The 14884-nt window shown below is 38.1% G+C and overlaps 2 pseudogenes; both read left to right on the forward strand.

Moving 5' to 3' along the window:
• Positions 1 to 4751, forward strand: part of LOC111749880 (olfactory receptor 1J4-like) — a 37366-nt pseudogene extending 32615 nt beyond the window's left edge.
• Positions 4752 to 12521: 7770 nt separating this feature from the next.
• LOC100670504 (olfactory receptor 1J4-like) lies at positions 12522 to 13461 on the forward strand (annotated as a pseudogene).
• The last annotated feature ends 1423 nt before the right edge of the window (positions 13462 to 14884 follow it).

Consider the following 14884-nt stretch of genomic DNA (forward strand, 5'->3'; position numbering starts at 1 on the left):
ATCTGTGTCTGGTTCCTGTTCGCAAGAGGAATGCTTTCAGAAGTCTCTGGATTTAGGATAATGCTGGCTGTTTGCTTTGTATAAATACCCATTGTGATGCTGAGAAATTTCCCTTCTATTTCTATTTTGCTGAGAGTTTTTATCATGGATGTTGTTGGACTTTGCCAAATGCCTTTTCTGCAACAATTGATAAGATCATGTGTTTCTTATCTTCTGTTTTATTTATGTAATGAATTACGTTGATTGTTTTTCTAATGTTGAACCACCCCTGCATACTTGGTGTGACTCCCACTTGGTCATGGTGAATTATTTTTTTTGATATGTTGTTGAATTCTGTTGGCTAGAATTTTGTTGAGGATTTTTGCATCCATATTCATGAGGGATATTGGTCAGGAATTTTCTTTTTTGTGGTGCCTTTACCTGTTTTTGGTATCAGGGTTATGCTGGTTTCATAGAATGAGTTCAGGAGTACATCATCCTTTTCTATGGTCTGAAATACCTTTACTAGTACTGGTGTTGACCGTTCTCTGAAAGTTTGGTAGAATGCTCTAGTGAAGCCGTCAGAGCCAGGGCTTTTTTTGTTGGAGTTGTTTCAATTACCTCTTCAATCTCTTCTTTTGTTATAGGTTTACTTAGTTGCTCTACCCCTGTTTGTGTTAGTTTAGGTAGGTAGTGTGTTTCTAGAAATTTGTCCATTCCCTCTAGATTTTCAAAATTGTTGGAGTACAGCTTTTCATAGTATTCTGTTATGATTCTTTTAATTTCATTTGGGTCTGTTGTGATTTCACCCATCTCATTTCTTGTTCGGGTTATTTGCTTCCTTTCCTGTTTTTGTTTTGTCAGTTTGGGCAATAGTTTATCAATTTTGTTGATCTTTTTCAAAGAACCAGCTGTTGGTCTTGTTAATACTTTCAATTGTTTTTCTATTCTCTATTTCATTTAATTTTACTCTAATTTTTATTATTTCCTTTCTTCTGGTGCCCATGGGCTCCTTTTGTCACTCTCTTCCTATTTGTTCAAGCTGTACCATCAATATTCTTTTTTCTGGATGTGTGCATTTATTGCTATAAATTGACCTCTGAGCATTTCTTTTGCTGTGCCGCAAAGGTTCTGGTAGGGTGTGTTTTCATTCTCATTTGATTCTGTAAATTTCTTTATTCCATCCTTGATTTCGTCTATAACCCAGTAGTTTTGGAGCAAGGTGTTGTTCAGTTTCCATGTGTTTGATTTTTTTTTCCTTGCATTTTCTCTTAATGATTTCTACTTTTATAACTTTATTGTCAGAAAAGATGCTTTGTAATATTCCAGTGCTTTGGATTCTGTTAAGGCTTGCTTTCTGGCCTAATATGTGTGGTCTATTCTGGAGAATGTTTCATGTGTGTTGGAAAAGAAAGCATACTTGGCTGCCGTTGGGTGGAGTGTTCTCTTTGTCTATGAGATCAGTTTGGTTGATTGTGGCATTTAGATCTTTCATGTCTTTATTGAGCTTTCTTCTGGGTCTTCTGTCCTTCACTGAAAGTGGTGTGTTAAGCCCTCCTGCTATTGTTGTGGAGCTGTTTGCTTCTCTTTTCAATGCTGTTAGAGTTTCTTTTACATATCTTGGAGCCCTGTCTTTGGTACATAAATATTTATTATGGTTATGTCCTCATGGTGCATTGACTTTTAATCATTATATAGTGTCCTTCCTTATCTGTTGTAATGGATTTTACTTTAAAGTCTATTTTGTCAGAGATTAATATTGCCATTCCTACTCCTTTTTGATTGTTGTTTGTTTGATTTTTTTTCCATCCTTTGAGTTTTAATGTTTAGTTTGTTTGTGTCTTTGAGTCTGAGTGTGTGTCTCTTGTAGGCAGCATCTAAACAGATCATTTTTTTAATCCATTCTGCCACTCTCTGTCTCTTTATTGGTGATCAGCTCTCCTCCCTCTACTGCTCAGTCACACTCCTCAACTTTGTCTTTGAAGTTAGATTGTCATATATAAACAATTCACTTTTTTGGCGGGGGAGGGGGGGAGTCTTTGTTGTAAGATGGACCACAGGAAGTTTCTGACTACTCTGCCATCTGACCCTGCCTCCTTGACAATATATATTAAAATGGAAAATGCACATACCTTCTCATTCCATTTCTAGCAATTTACCCTCTATTTTCCCTTTGCAAATTAACAGTGAACAATGCCATCGTTTGCAATACGTTTGGAAATAGGAAAAAAATAGAAACAATATAAATGCCCATCAGACAACTAATTTGTATATTTATTGCAATAAACTGGATAGTAACATATTATTAATTCTTAAAACTGAATGTGTAATCCCTCTAAGGTTTAAAAATATCACATTAATAATATTTTTTCTTGTTGTAAAAATATAGGTCACAGATCATTTGCCAATTCAACATTTTTCACTTGTACAATTCAATGAAACCAATTACAGACAGGATTTTAATGTAGAGGGCTGAAGGACTAGGGATTTTAGAGTTCATGTCAGTCAAGTTGAGAGAATTTGTAGATAAGAGAATCTTAACCCCATAGATGACTGATGATTCCTACAGTGATGCACTTCTCAGCTACCAGAGAATGACCTTGAGATTTTTTGGTAGTCCTTATAAATTACATGGGTTCTATTTAAATTTTTTTTTTTTTTTTAGAACCATCACATTCTAATTTTTTATTGTTTTGAAAAGGTTGCCATACACAGGTCTAAGACTAATGAACCCAAAGCAGAAAGAGAAAGGAATGATAGATGGTACTAGCAGAGTGGAAGAGTTATAAATATTATAAGAAAAATATCAGGAATGAGTCATCGGTAAAAAGCTAGAGTAAGATTGTGGGAAAACGGTAAGTGTTATTTGGTAAAATAGATGAGACAAACACACATAAAGGGCTTCTTATTTGACAATTCCAGAACAGGACTGGAAAAAGCCAATGACTTCCCTGGCATTCTGAAGACTCAAACAAGAGAAACTCTGGTTTGAATAGTGGAGAAAATAAGGCAGGAATTCGGAAGAAAAAGTAGATTATTTTTTTCTCCCCATTCCTTGAAAATTTCCATAGAAAGGATGATGGTAGTCTGAAAATGTTGAGGAGTGAGAAAGAATTTTGTTAAGTACTCATGGCTATACTATAAGGTATGCCACTCAATCCTTTATAGTATTGACATAGATTCCTGTCCTTAAAGTCCTTACCTTAGCCAGTTATTACTTATGATGTTTCTCAGCATGTGTGCACATCTGGATTTCTGGGAGATGCTGAGCCATCCACTGAATCGTCTAGCCCTATGCAAGTCATAGAAATGAAACTTTAACCAAAAAGTGTGAGAGAAGAATAGGAACAGAGTGGTTAAATCAGTCTACATTCCGTTACTAACTGAAACGTTGGCAGTGTGAAACCACCAAGCAGTGTTTCAGAAGAAAGGACTGGTGATCTGCTTCCAAAAGACACAGGCTTCAAAACACTATGGAGTGTTGTTCTACACTGTAACACATGCGGTTACCTTGAGTTGCAATCAACTCAATGGCAACTTTTTTCCTTCTTTTTTTTTAATAGTCTAACAACTGGTTAGTTACCTAGCCTTGCACCCTAGTTTCTTAACCTCAAGTTTGAACCTTGTGTCATCCGATAAATCATTCTGATGTTTCGTGGTTCTTCCCAAAGAGCTTTTGTTAATTTCTAGGGGGACCCATAATACCCTGTGGTCAGACAGTTGGCTGATTCTAATTAGTAGAAAAAAAGCATGAGATATTCAAGATTCTTATACTGAGTAGTTCAATTACATGTTTTTATTATATGATCATCATGATTTCTTATTCTTTTATATTTCAATCTCATTTTTCCATCTACAGCAAAAGAGAAGAACAGGATGAAGAGGTATAATCAGAGCCACTTCTAAATTCTTCCTCCTGGGGATCCCCATCAGGGTAGAGGATAGGGCATGTACCTCACCATGGTGCTGGGGAACCTGCTCATCATCCTGCTCATCAGGCTAGACTCTCGCCTCCACAGCCCCATGTACTTCTTCCTCAGCCACTTGGCCCTCTCTAATATCTCTTTCTCATCAGTCACAGCACCAAAGATGCTAATGAACACACAAACACAGAATCAATCCATCTCATATGCTGGGTGCATTTTTCAGGGGTGCTTTTTCATTTTCTTTGCTGATATTGATAGTTTCCTTCTTACCGCAATGGCCTATGACAGGTACCTGTCTATTTGTCACCCCTTCCACTATACCACCATCATGAGTCAGAGCTAGTAATTGTGTCCTGAGTCTTATCCTTTACCACTGTGCTATCGCGTAACCTGCTCCTTGCTTGTTTCTCTTTCTGTAGAGACAATACCTTCCCCCACTTTCGTGACCTCTCTGCCTTACTTAAGCTGTCCAGCTCAAACACCTCAACCAATGAGCTGATTATCCTCACCGAGAGGGTGATGATTATTATGCTTCCACTCATATGCATCCTACTCTCTTGTGGCCACATTGGCACCACCATCCTGAGAGTCCCATCAACCAAGGAAATCTTCAAAGCCTGGTCCACCTGTGGCTCCCACCTCTCAGTAGTGTCTGTATAGCAAGGGACAATTATTGGATTGTACTTTTTGCCCTCATCCAGTAACTCCAATAACAAGGATGTCATTGTGGCTGTATTATACACTCTGGTTACTCCCATGCTAAATACCTTCATCTATAGTCTGAGGAGTCAGGACATGAAAGGAGCTCTGGGAAATATACTCAATAGAAGGACATTTTCACCATAGAGTGCACTGAATTTAGGCAGGAGTTTTGACTGGTTTTGTTCATAAGATGTTAGAAAACATGTAAAGAGTCTTGAAAAGACCTGTGCATGGTGGCTTGTTCTTTGGGAGCCCAGAGAATGCCATGTGAAGAAACACATACTAGTCTAATACAGAATGAAAGATCACAGGAAGAGAGGCTCTAACTCTCCCAACCATACTGGCCATATCAAGTGAGACCTACAGTTGTTAGGGAAAATTTCTAGAACATCCAGCCATAGATAATTCAGCAGAGGCTAGTGCTGCTCAGCTGACTCATAAAATTGTGAGCAAATAAAGTGATTGGTGTTTTAAGCCTCTATGTTTTTGGTGGTTTTTTTTTTTTTCACAAAGTTAACTGGTATATTTCTCATATTCCTGTGGCATTCACAATCCTTGTCCATGCTGATGACTTCTTACTGAGAACACTATGACTCTGCCTGAGAACTATTTCACTTCCTCTGAGAATAAGAGCAAACTCTGTCTGCTCTTGGACAGGTCAGATGGGGTAGGAATTTAATGGCTCCAGAGAATCTCTTAGTCAAGCACAGGTAGGAGATGGTGGAAACAAATCCCAGCTATCTTACACATTGGGTGGGACAATTCCAAGGAATGCTTTAAGAGGACAATTTCTCAGAGGTCTGACCCCACATCTTTCGGTGGTAATTAACTATTACCATACACCGTATTGCCAACCTACCTTTCCATGTCTTAGATCACCACTCTTCTACTCGCTCTTTCTGGAACTACCTTCTTAATAAAGTACTTGTATTCAAATACTTTCCTCAGGGTCTTCCTCTGGGCTACCTCAACCTAAGACAGTAAGTACGGAAGTGGTCTTATGAAGACACTCAGGATATGGTCCTGGCTTAAGATCACTTGACGGTCAAAGGGCAACAGAGCACATCATTGGTGTTAGGTGGGATGGTGGTAACTCTGGAGTACAAAAATATCATAACCATTAAGGTTCTCACCTGATGTAAATTGGGTTGAGTATTGGTGGGAACGGAAGTACTGCCTTATAAAATAGATAGAGTTCTTTGAAAGATATGGGCATTTGGTAATTATAAAATCCATGGGACTGGTTGGCCTTTGTTAATGACAATAGATACCAAAGTGGGGGAAAATAACAATCTCAGGTCAGCGACCTAACAGTGTGTGAATGTCATAAAGCTCATGGGACATTTAAATAAACCCTCACTTTCTTTTTTGGAGTTCAGACTGTGCAGAAAAGAAGACACAAGATTTGATCATATGAGGTTGGCAAATATCCTGTTCATGTCATAAAAGTTTAAGCTTAATTTGGGAAAAAGAAATGTGAGTGGCCAGAGGATGAACTATAGCATAATATACCAATGACTTCTTACTCTAAGTACCAACAACCTTCTGACTGAGGAATTTCCCTGTCTGGAGATATGTGTTTGGCTTAAGCATGGGGCTGGCTAGAAGTGCTGGGGAGTTAATACCCCTAGAAAAAGCCCTCAGTGAATGGTGAATGAGAGTTGATGGATATATATCTGTTTCCCTTCCCTCTGGTAAAACAATTTAAGTAGTATTTTTTACTGATCCCCAGAAATGTTTGAGGAATTGGTCCCCAGATACCCACAACAGTAACCTACTCAATAGCATACCCTTTAATGGCTGCACTCCTTTCTCTGTCTTACTTCCCAGTCTCCTAAGTTGCATCCTAGGATCCTCCAAAGTAAATTATTTGTGCTCACATCCTTTATCTCAGGATTTCAATCATGTGTGCAGATATCCTAGCTATTTGTGGGAAGGACTGGGAAATTCTTTGGATTCTGGACCACTGTTATGTGTCAAGACATGAGCTGCTTGCTAAGTCCTGTTGTCACAGAGACATTTGTTTAAATGGAAAGTGACCATTTAATGGGTATAAGATTTCCTTTTCAGGTGAGATCTGCAAATAGAGCAGTGATGGTTGCACAGCATTTTGAATGGACTAAATGCCACTAGGAAAACCTGGTGCATAGTGGTTAAGTGCTATGGCTGCTAACCAAAATGTCGGCAGTACAAATTCACCAGGCCCTACTTGGAAACTCTATAGGCAGTTCTACTCTGTCCTGTAAGGTCGATATGAACCGGAATTGACTTGACGGCAGTGGGTTTAAATGCCACTGAGTTGTACACTTTAAAATATTTAATTTTATGTCATGTGAATATTACCACATTAAAAAAAGAAACCTGCTGAAGCAGATGACTATACCTTTCTGAATGACTAAGGAGAGATCATTTTATGTCTGCTGCTCCAGAGCTCCCCATTTTACTTCCAATTATCAGCTCCCCATTTTACTTCCAATAATATCCCACTTTAGCCAATAAACTATAAGATCACTTTATCTCTAAGGCATAGGCTTCTCACTAATATATGAACTCCAAGGAGAGTGAATTCATCTGTCATTTACTTCTATATCCCAGTGGTGTTTCAGCTCTGTCCCATAGTTGAAAAAGTGGCTTTCCCAGAATAAGATCTTTTTGGTGCTTGGAGTCATGTCTGTTTGTTGCTAGACTGAGATAGTCTGAAGTATCAAGCAGAAAAATATCTGAGCAATGGACTGATGTTTTTCTGTAAATTCACTCATTCCCTAGAATAAAGGTCACAATGAATTCCTTTTAATGTTAATCCACATTTCTCTTAGCCTTGTATTTCCAATCATCTTCAACCACAGCAAAAAAAAAAAAAAGGAAGATTCAGAATGGAGTGTACAAATTTCTCCTCCTAGTTAGAGCAGCAGAGGCTGTACTTTGCCCATTATGCTGTTTAGATACTGCCTGGCTAGCTTCATTAGTTTTGCCAAGATTAAAAGACTTAAATCGTATTGCCTTTTACTTTAATCTTCTTACTCTCTAAGAGCCTAGTACATGAGGTGAGGAAGATGTGAACCCACCAAAGTGCCTTAGTGATTGTCTTTATCTGATATGAAGTATATATTTAAAGCAGTAGTGTGAGTTGGTTTAAGTATTAAGAAACATTTTCAGATAATATCACAAATTCATAAAACAATGGTAAATATGAAAAATTATGATGAATTTTAAAATGAGCAGTTCTGAGGGCTCATGTGTGGCCAGCAATAGTGCTTTTTCCCAACAGTGAAAGTGGAAAACCTTAGAATTTGGGAGCCATGAGCTGAGCATTAAGGAACACTTTGCCTCAATAGTGGGGAGAAATTGACCCTAGACTAAGTGCAGCTCTGGTCCCACCTAACAGAGCTTAAAAGCAAAACCTGAAATGATTAAACTTTTTCCAAGTAACGTTACTGCATCTCAGAACAAAGCTAACACTGTTTGTAAGAATACAAAAATATCCAGCAATCAGCATGTGAAAATCCACAATGTCTACCACCCAGTCAAATATTACCGGGGGTGGAAAAAGGCAAGAAAATAAAGCCCAGAATGAGGAGAAAAATCAGGCAAGAGACACTGACCCAGAAATGATGCAGTTGATAATTTGAGCAGATAAGGGCTTTAAAACAATTATTACTACTAATAATTTAGGTTGGAAAAAATATACTATCCTAACACTAATTAAAAGCAAGCTAGAGCAGTTATATTAATATAAAAAAATAGATTCCAGAGCAAATAATATCCAGAATAAAGAGAGTCATTCTTAGCGATAAAGAGTTCAAGGCATTCAGAGGAGCTACTAATTCTAAACTTTTGTGTTCCTGATAACAATAGCTTCAAAATATGTAAAATAAAAACTGACATGGAGAAAAAGGCAAATCTATAATTATAGCCTAATCATTCCACAAACCTCTTTCTATAACTTACATAATAGTGGACAGAAAATTTTTAAAAAAGTAGAAGATTTGAACAACCCCATGAACTGACCAGGGAATGTTTTCTTATACATAAGGTCGCCATGAGTTGGAACTGATTGGATGGCAACTAACAACAACGACAAAAAATGAACCAACTTAACTGATATTTGTAGAATATTTCTAACTGCTCCCCCAGGAAAAAAAAAAAAACTGAGTATACAGTTTTTAATATTTCCCAAGACAGTATATTTTGGGCCACAAAACAAGTCTCAGTAAATTTAAAAGTACTCCAATCATACTTACCATGTGTTCTGATCACAATGAAATTAAGTTAGAATCAGTGACAAAAGGATTTCTGGAATATAAACTAATTAATTGAAAACTATATAAAAGAATTTAACCAGCTTATAGGTTAAAGAAGAAATTAGAAATTATTTTCAGCGATGTTGATGAATATCATGTTTATTGAGCAAAAGAAGCCAGATAAAAAAAGTAAAGATTGATTGAAATGTAAGAGCCAAAACTACAAAACTACTTGAAGAAAATAAAAAAGAACACCTTTGTGATGTCGGAGAAGCAAAGATTTCTCAGTGAGAACACAGAACACACGAGGTGTAAAAGAAAAATGACCAATTAGAATTCATCAAAATTAAAAACTATGTCTATCAAATGACACTTCCAAGAAAATAAGCAGGCAAGCCACAGGAAATATTTCATGTATATAGATCTAACAAATGACTTGTATCAAGAATATATAAAGATCTCCTACAACTCAATAATTAGAAAGTAAACAACACAGTAACAAAAAACTTGAACATTTTACAAGAGAAGATAGAATCAATAAGTACATGAATAAGTGCCTAGTACCTTTTTTTTTTACCTTTAGTGAACATAGAAATAAAAATACACTAAAACCAAAAGAAGATACTATTGCAAACCAACCATAAAGGCAAAAATGAAAAAAAAATTGACAACACCAAATATCGGTACAAAGGTGGAGTTCTTGAAATAACATGGGGTTCAGAGGTAAGAGGCCTGGGTTACAACCTCCAACTTGGTTTATTATGGGCTCTTTAATCTTATTTTCCCCAGTGTAAACTGAAAGGGCAAAAAGCTTTGTGAATTACTAAGCTTTTTTAGTAGATGCTTTGTAGCTATTGTCATTATTCCCCAAGGGCTAACTCTCCTATTACCGGCTATAAACAAACAATTCTTCTCCAAAGAGAAGTCAAGGAAAAATTTAGTGGTTATTTGTCTCTAATTTGGAGTTTGTGAATATTTCCCACTGGGGTCCTCTCCATGGTTTATAAAGTTAGAGCCCACGCCCATTGCTCAGGAGCTGTGAACAAGAGTCTGAATAGATCTACCTTGTTTGGTTAGGAACGGATCACTGTTCTCAATGTGTCTTTGAGACTCTTAAGGCTCCATCTGTTTTACCTGATTCTGGGTCTTCTTGAGAGAAATGGAAGAACCATCCCATGCCTTATAGCTGAAGGTATCTGTGCTCATCACCTTAGAGCCCATGTTAGGGCAGGAGTAGAATTTAGATTCAGCCATTTGACTATCCGTGTTTGTGTGTGTTTACATGTACAGGCATTCACTGTGTGCTAGTGATTGCTAACATGATTCTACTCTTCAAACAAGAATAAGACAGCTCTGTGCAGAATAATTTTTCTGGAACTGATCGTTTATCCGGATTTTTAGAGGATAGGGTAAACACATATCTCCTCTCATTTGCTCTTAATCCGTCATTGAGTTCTGTTGGTTTTCTCTCCAAATTTTATTCCAATTCTCCTTAATTATCTTCATCCTACCTGCAATAATCCAGGTATACACAGTCGTTAATTTGGATCTAGACTACTGCAGCAGCCTTCTGTTAAGATCCCCGCTGACACTCAAGCATTACTCTACTCTGTTCCCCACCTAGTAGCCAGTAAGATATTTTTTTAAATCACTCATTGATTAACCTTTTCATGGATGTTGTGTTGCTCTGAGAATAGAATAGAATGGAAAATTTCTATTATGGCAGGACAGGCATTACATAATCTGCCTCCTAGATAATTCTCCTGCCTCATTCTCCTGCATTTTCTCTGTTCTTTCCTCTTTCATGTTCTTACCCTTACCTAGATTGCCCATTTCCAGAATCTTCACATGACATGCTCTTTCTTATTATGCCGGATTTTTTTTTATATCACAATGGGCTTTCTCACCACCCTAGCTTCTTTTAACTTTATTTATTAAAAATCATAAATACACATACCCTGGAATTGCATTTCTAGAAATTATTGATATATTTGCCCATGTGCAAGACGATATAGGAGCCACGTTATTTACTGTGCTATTGCTAGAAATAACAAAACATTACAAACAACCTAAATGCCTATCAGGTAGCCAATTAGCACACTTATAATGATATATTTACAGTTATGATTAACATAGTAATGTTCAGCAAAACCGAATGTGTAATTCTCCTCAGGTAACAATGTTTTCTTAACAGCATTTTAAACTTAGCAGACAGAAGAACATAGGGGTTTTAGATACCATGTAGTAAAGTTGGAGAGCCAGCGGTTGGCACAAGTGGTTAAGAGCTTGGCTATTAACCAAAAGGTCAGCAGTTTCAATTTACCCAGATGTGCCTCAAAAAAAAAGGCTTGGCACTCTGCTTCCAAAAGATCACAAGTCATTGAAACCTTTATGGAATGCAGTTCTACTCTGAAACACATGGGGTCACAATGAGTCAGAATTAACTTGATGGCAACTGGTTTGGTTTTTTTGGTTTAGTCTAGTTGGGAGAATTTGTAGATACCAGAATCTTTGGTTAATACTGAATATGAATGACGGGTCCTTTAATGCGGCACTTCTCAGCCCTCAAAATGAAAGACTTTGAGAACAATCGAGTCTTTATGTATTACATGTGTTCTATTTTGTAGTAGGCACAGACGTCGGATTCCTTTTTCTTATTATTTTGTCAATGTTCCTATGGATTGGACTAAGGCTAACTGATCTGAAGACTCGAGAAGAATGATAGTATTCAGAGTATAAGCAGTATTCCAAATGAGAAAACTGTCAGGTCTGTGTCACTGGCATAAAATTAGGTTAGGAACAGTTTAAAAGGAGAAGGTTCTATTTGGTAAACTAACCTAGACAAACAATTACAAAGAGCTTCTTCTTGGACCGTTTCAGGGTGTGACTGGAAAAGCCAATGTCTTTCATGGTGTTGTGAAAACAAAAGTGATCTGGTTTGAATTGAGGAAATTTATCAAGCAGAGTTTGGAAGACAAACTAGCCTTCATTCTTCCCTTCCAAAAAACGTTCCTTTAGAAAGAGTAATGGTACACTGAAAATGTTGAGGAGTGGGAAGGAACTTTGTTGAAGGAAGGACTGATGGCTATATTACAAGGTATGTTAAGGTCCTTTGTTATTGACCTAGATTCTTTTCCTTAATGACATTGCTTTGACTAGTTACTTATGATGTTTCTCACCAAATGTCCAAATCCTAATTTCTGTGAGATTCAGAGCAGCCAATTGGGTGCCTTATCTTGATCCAACTCACTGAAGTCAAACATTAGCCAAATACTGTGTGAGAGGAATAGGGATGGTCAAGAGTGGCACCAAACCAATTGGAGAGCCTGTAATAGTCTTTCTATTAAGTGATTACTTACCTACTCTTGCACCCTAAATTCTTAATCTCGGATTTCTGTTATAAACTGATGAACTTCTCAAGTTTAAACATGGTCTGATCTGATAAGTAATTCTGATGCTTCATGTTTCCCACAAAAGAGTTGTGTTGTTTTCTAGATTGACACATACTACCATTAATACACCATTACCAGGGAAAAAGTGCATGAGATATTCAGATTAAGTTTCACATACTGATTAGTTCAAAAACATTTTCTCACTATGTGACATCAGAATGATTTCTTATCCTTTCACTTTTCCATGTGTCTTTTCACCTACAGCAAAAGAGAAGAACAGGATGAAGAGAGATAATCAGAGCAGTGTGCCTGAATTCCTCCTCCTAGGACTTCCCATCTGGCTGGAGCAGTAGGACATGTTCTTCTCCCTGTTCCTGGGCATGTACCTCACCACAGTGCTGGGGAACCTGCTCATCATCCTGCTAATCAAGCTGGACTCTAGCCTCCACACCCCCATGTACTTCTTCCTCAGCCACTTGGCCCTCGCTGACATCTCTTTCTCATCAGTCACAGCCCCAAAGATGCTGATGAACATGCAAACACAGAATCAATCCATCTCATATACTGGGTGCATTTCTCAGGTGTATTTTTTCATATTCTTTGCTGATATTGATAGTTTCCTTCTCACCTCAATGGCCTATGATAGGTACATGGCCGTTTGTCACCCCCTCCACTATACCGCCATCATGAGTCAGAGCCTGTGTTTCTTGCTAGTAATTGTGTCCTGTGTCTTATCTTTTGCCAATGCCCTAGTGCACACCCTACTCCTGGTCCATCTGTCCTTCTGTGGAGACAACAGTCTTCCCCACTTCTTCTGTGACCTCTCTACCTTACTTAAACTGTCCAGCTCAGACACCTCAACCAATGAATTGGTTATTCTGGCTGTAGGGGGGGGTGGTCATTATCCTTCCATTCATATGCATCCTCGTCTCTTACAGCTACATTGGTGCCACCATCCTGCAGGTCCCCTTGACCAAGGGAATCTGCAAAGCCTTGTCCACTTGTGGCTTTCACTTCTCTGTAGTGTCTCTGTACTATGGGGCAATTATTGGATTGTATGTTTCCCCCTCATCTAGTGACTCCAATAGTAAGGATGTCATTGTGGCTGTATTTTACACTCTGGTCACTCCCATGCTAAATCCCTTTATCTACAGTCTGAGAAACCGGGACATGAAAGGAACTCTGGGAAATATACTCAGTAAAGGAAAGTTTTCACCATAATGTACTCTGTAGACTAGTGTTGTGACTTGTTTTGTTCAATAAGATATTGGCAAAAATAGAGACTTGAAAAGCCCTGTACATGGTAGCTTGCTCTTTCTTGCTATTGAGACCCAGAGACCTTCATGTGAAGAAATGTGTTAGTCTAATGGAGAATGAAAGACCCCTGGAGGAGAGAAGTCAGCTGTCCCAACCATTCTGGCCATATCTAGACTTTCTAGAGCATCTAAAAAATATATATATATATATCTAGCCACAAACAATTCCACCCAGTCTAGTGCTGTTCAGCTGGCCCGCAGAATTGTAAGCAAATAAAGTGATTGCTGTTTTAAGCCACTGTTTTTTTTTCCCACAAAGTAAAGTGGGATATATTGCTCATATTCCTGTGGCATCCACAATCCTTGTCCATTGTGATTACTTCTTACTGAGAACAGTTACGACTCTCTTCCTGAGAACTACTTACTTCTTCTGAGAACAGGGACAAACTTTGTCTGCTTTCAGGAAGGCCAGATGGGATAAGATTTTAATGGCTCAAGAGGAATCTCTTAGTCAAAGACAAGTGGGAGCTGGGGGACACAAATCCCAGTTATCTTACACATTGGCTGGGACAGCTCTAAGGCATGTTCTAAGGGGACAATTTCTCAGTGGTTTGAGCCTCAATTTCCCTCAATAGTAACTTACTATTACCATACACTTTGTTGACTACATACCTTTTCATGTCTCAGATCCCCACTCTCTTATTGGTTCTTCCTGGAATAACTTTCCTAATAAATTGTTGTTGTTGTTTTAGGTGCCATCAAGTTGGTTCCAACTCTTAGTGACCCTATGTACAGCAGAAGAAAACACTGCCCATTTCTATGCCATCCACACAATTGTGGTTATGCTTGAGCCCATTGTTGCAGCCACTGTGTCAATCCATCTCGTTGAGGGTCTTCCTCTCTTTTGCTGACCCTCTTACCAAGCATGATGTCCTTCTCCAGGGCTTGGTCCCCCTGATAACATGTCCAAAGTGTGTAGGACAAAGTGTTGCCATCCTTACTTCTAAGGAATACTCTGGCTGTACTTCTTCTAAGACAGATTTGTTCCTTCTTCTGTCAGTTCACGGTATATTCAATATTCTCCGCCAACACCATAATTCAAAGACATCAGTTCTTCTTTGTTCCTCTTTATTCATTGTCCAGCTTTCATATACAGGTAGTTGCCGTTAATGTTGGTGAAAAAGAATGCAATGAAGAAGTCTTCGGTCTTGCAGAATTCAATCATGTGATCTCCGGCATCGTTTCTATCACCAAGGCCATATTTTCCAATGACCCATCCTTCTTGTTTGTTTACAACCTTTGCATTCAAATCACCAGTAATTATCAGTGCATCTTGATTGCATGTTCTATCAGACTGCAGTGATTTGTAAAAATTTGCAATTTCTTCA

This window comes from Loxodonta africana, chromosome 9, assembly GCF_030014295.1.
Source record: "Loxodonta africana isolate mLoxAfr1 chromosome 9, mLoxAfr1.hap2, whole genome shotgun sequence".
NCBI classification, from domain to species: Eukaryota; Metazoa; Chordata; class Mammalia; order Proboscidea; family Elephantidae; genus Loxodonta; species Loxodonta africana.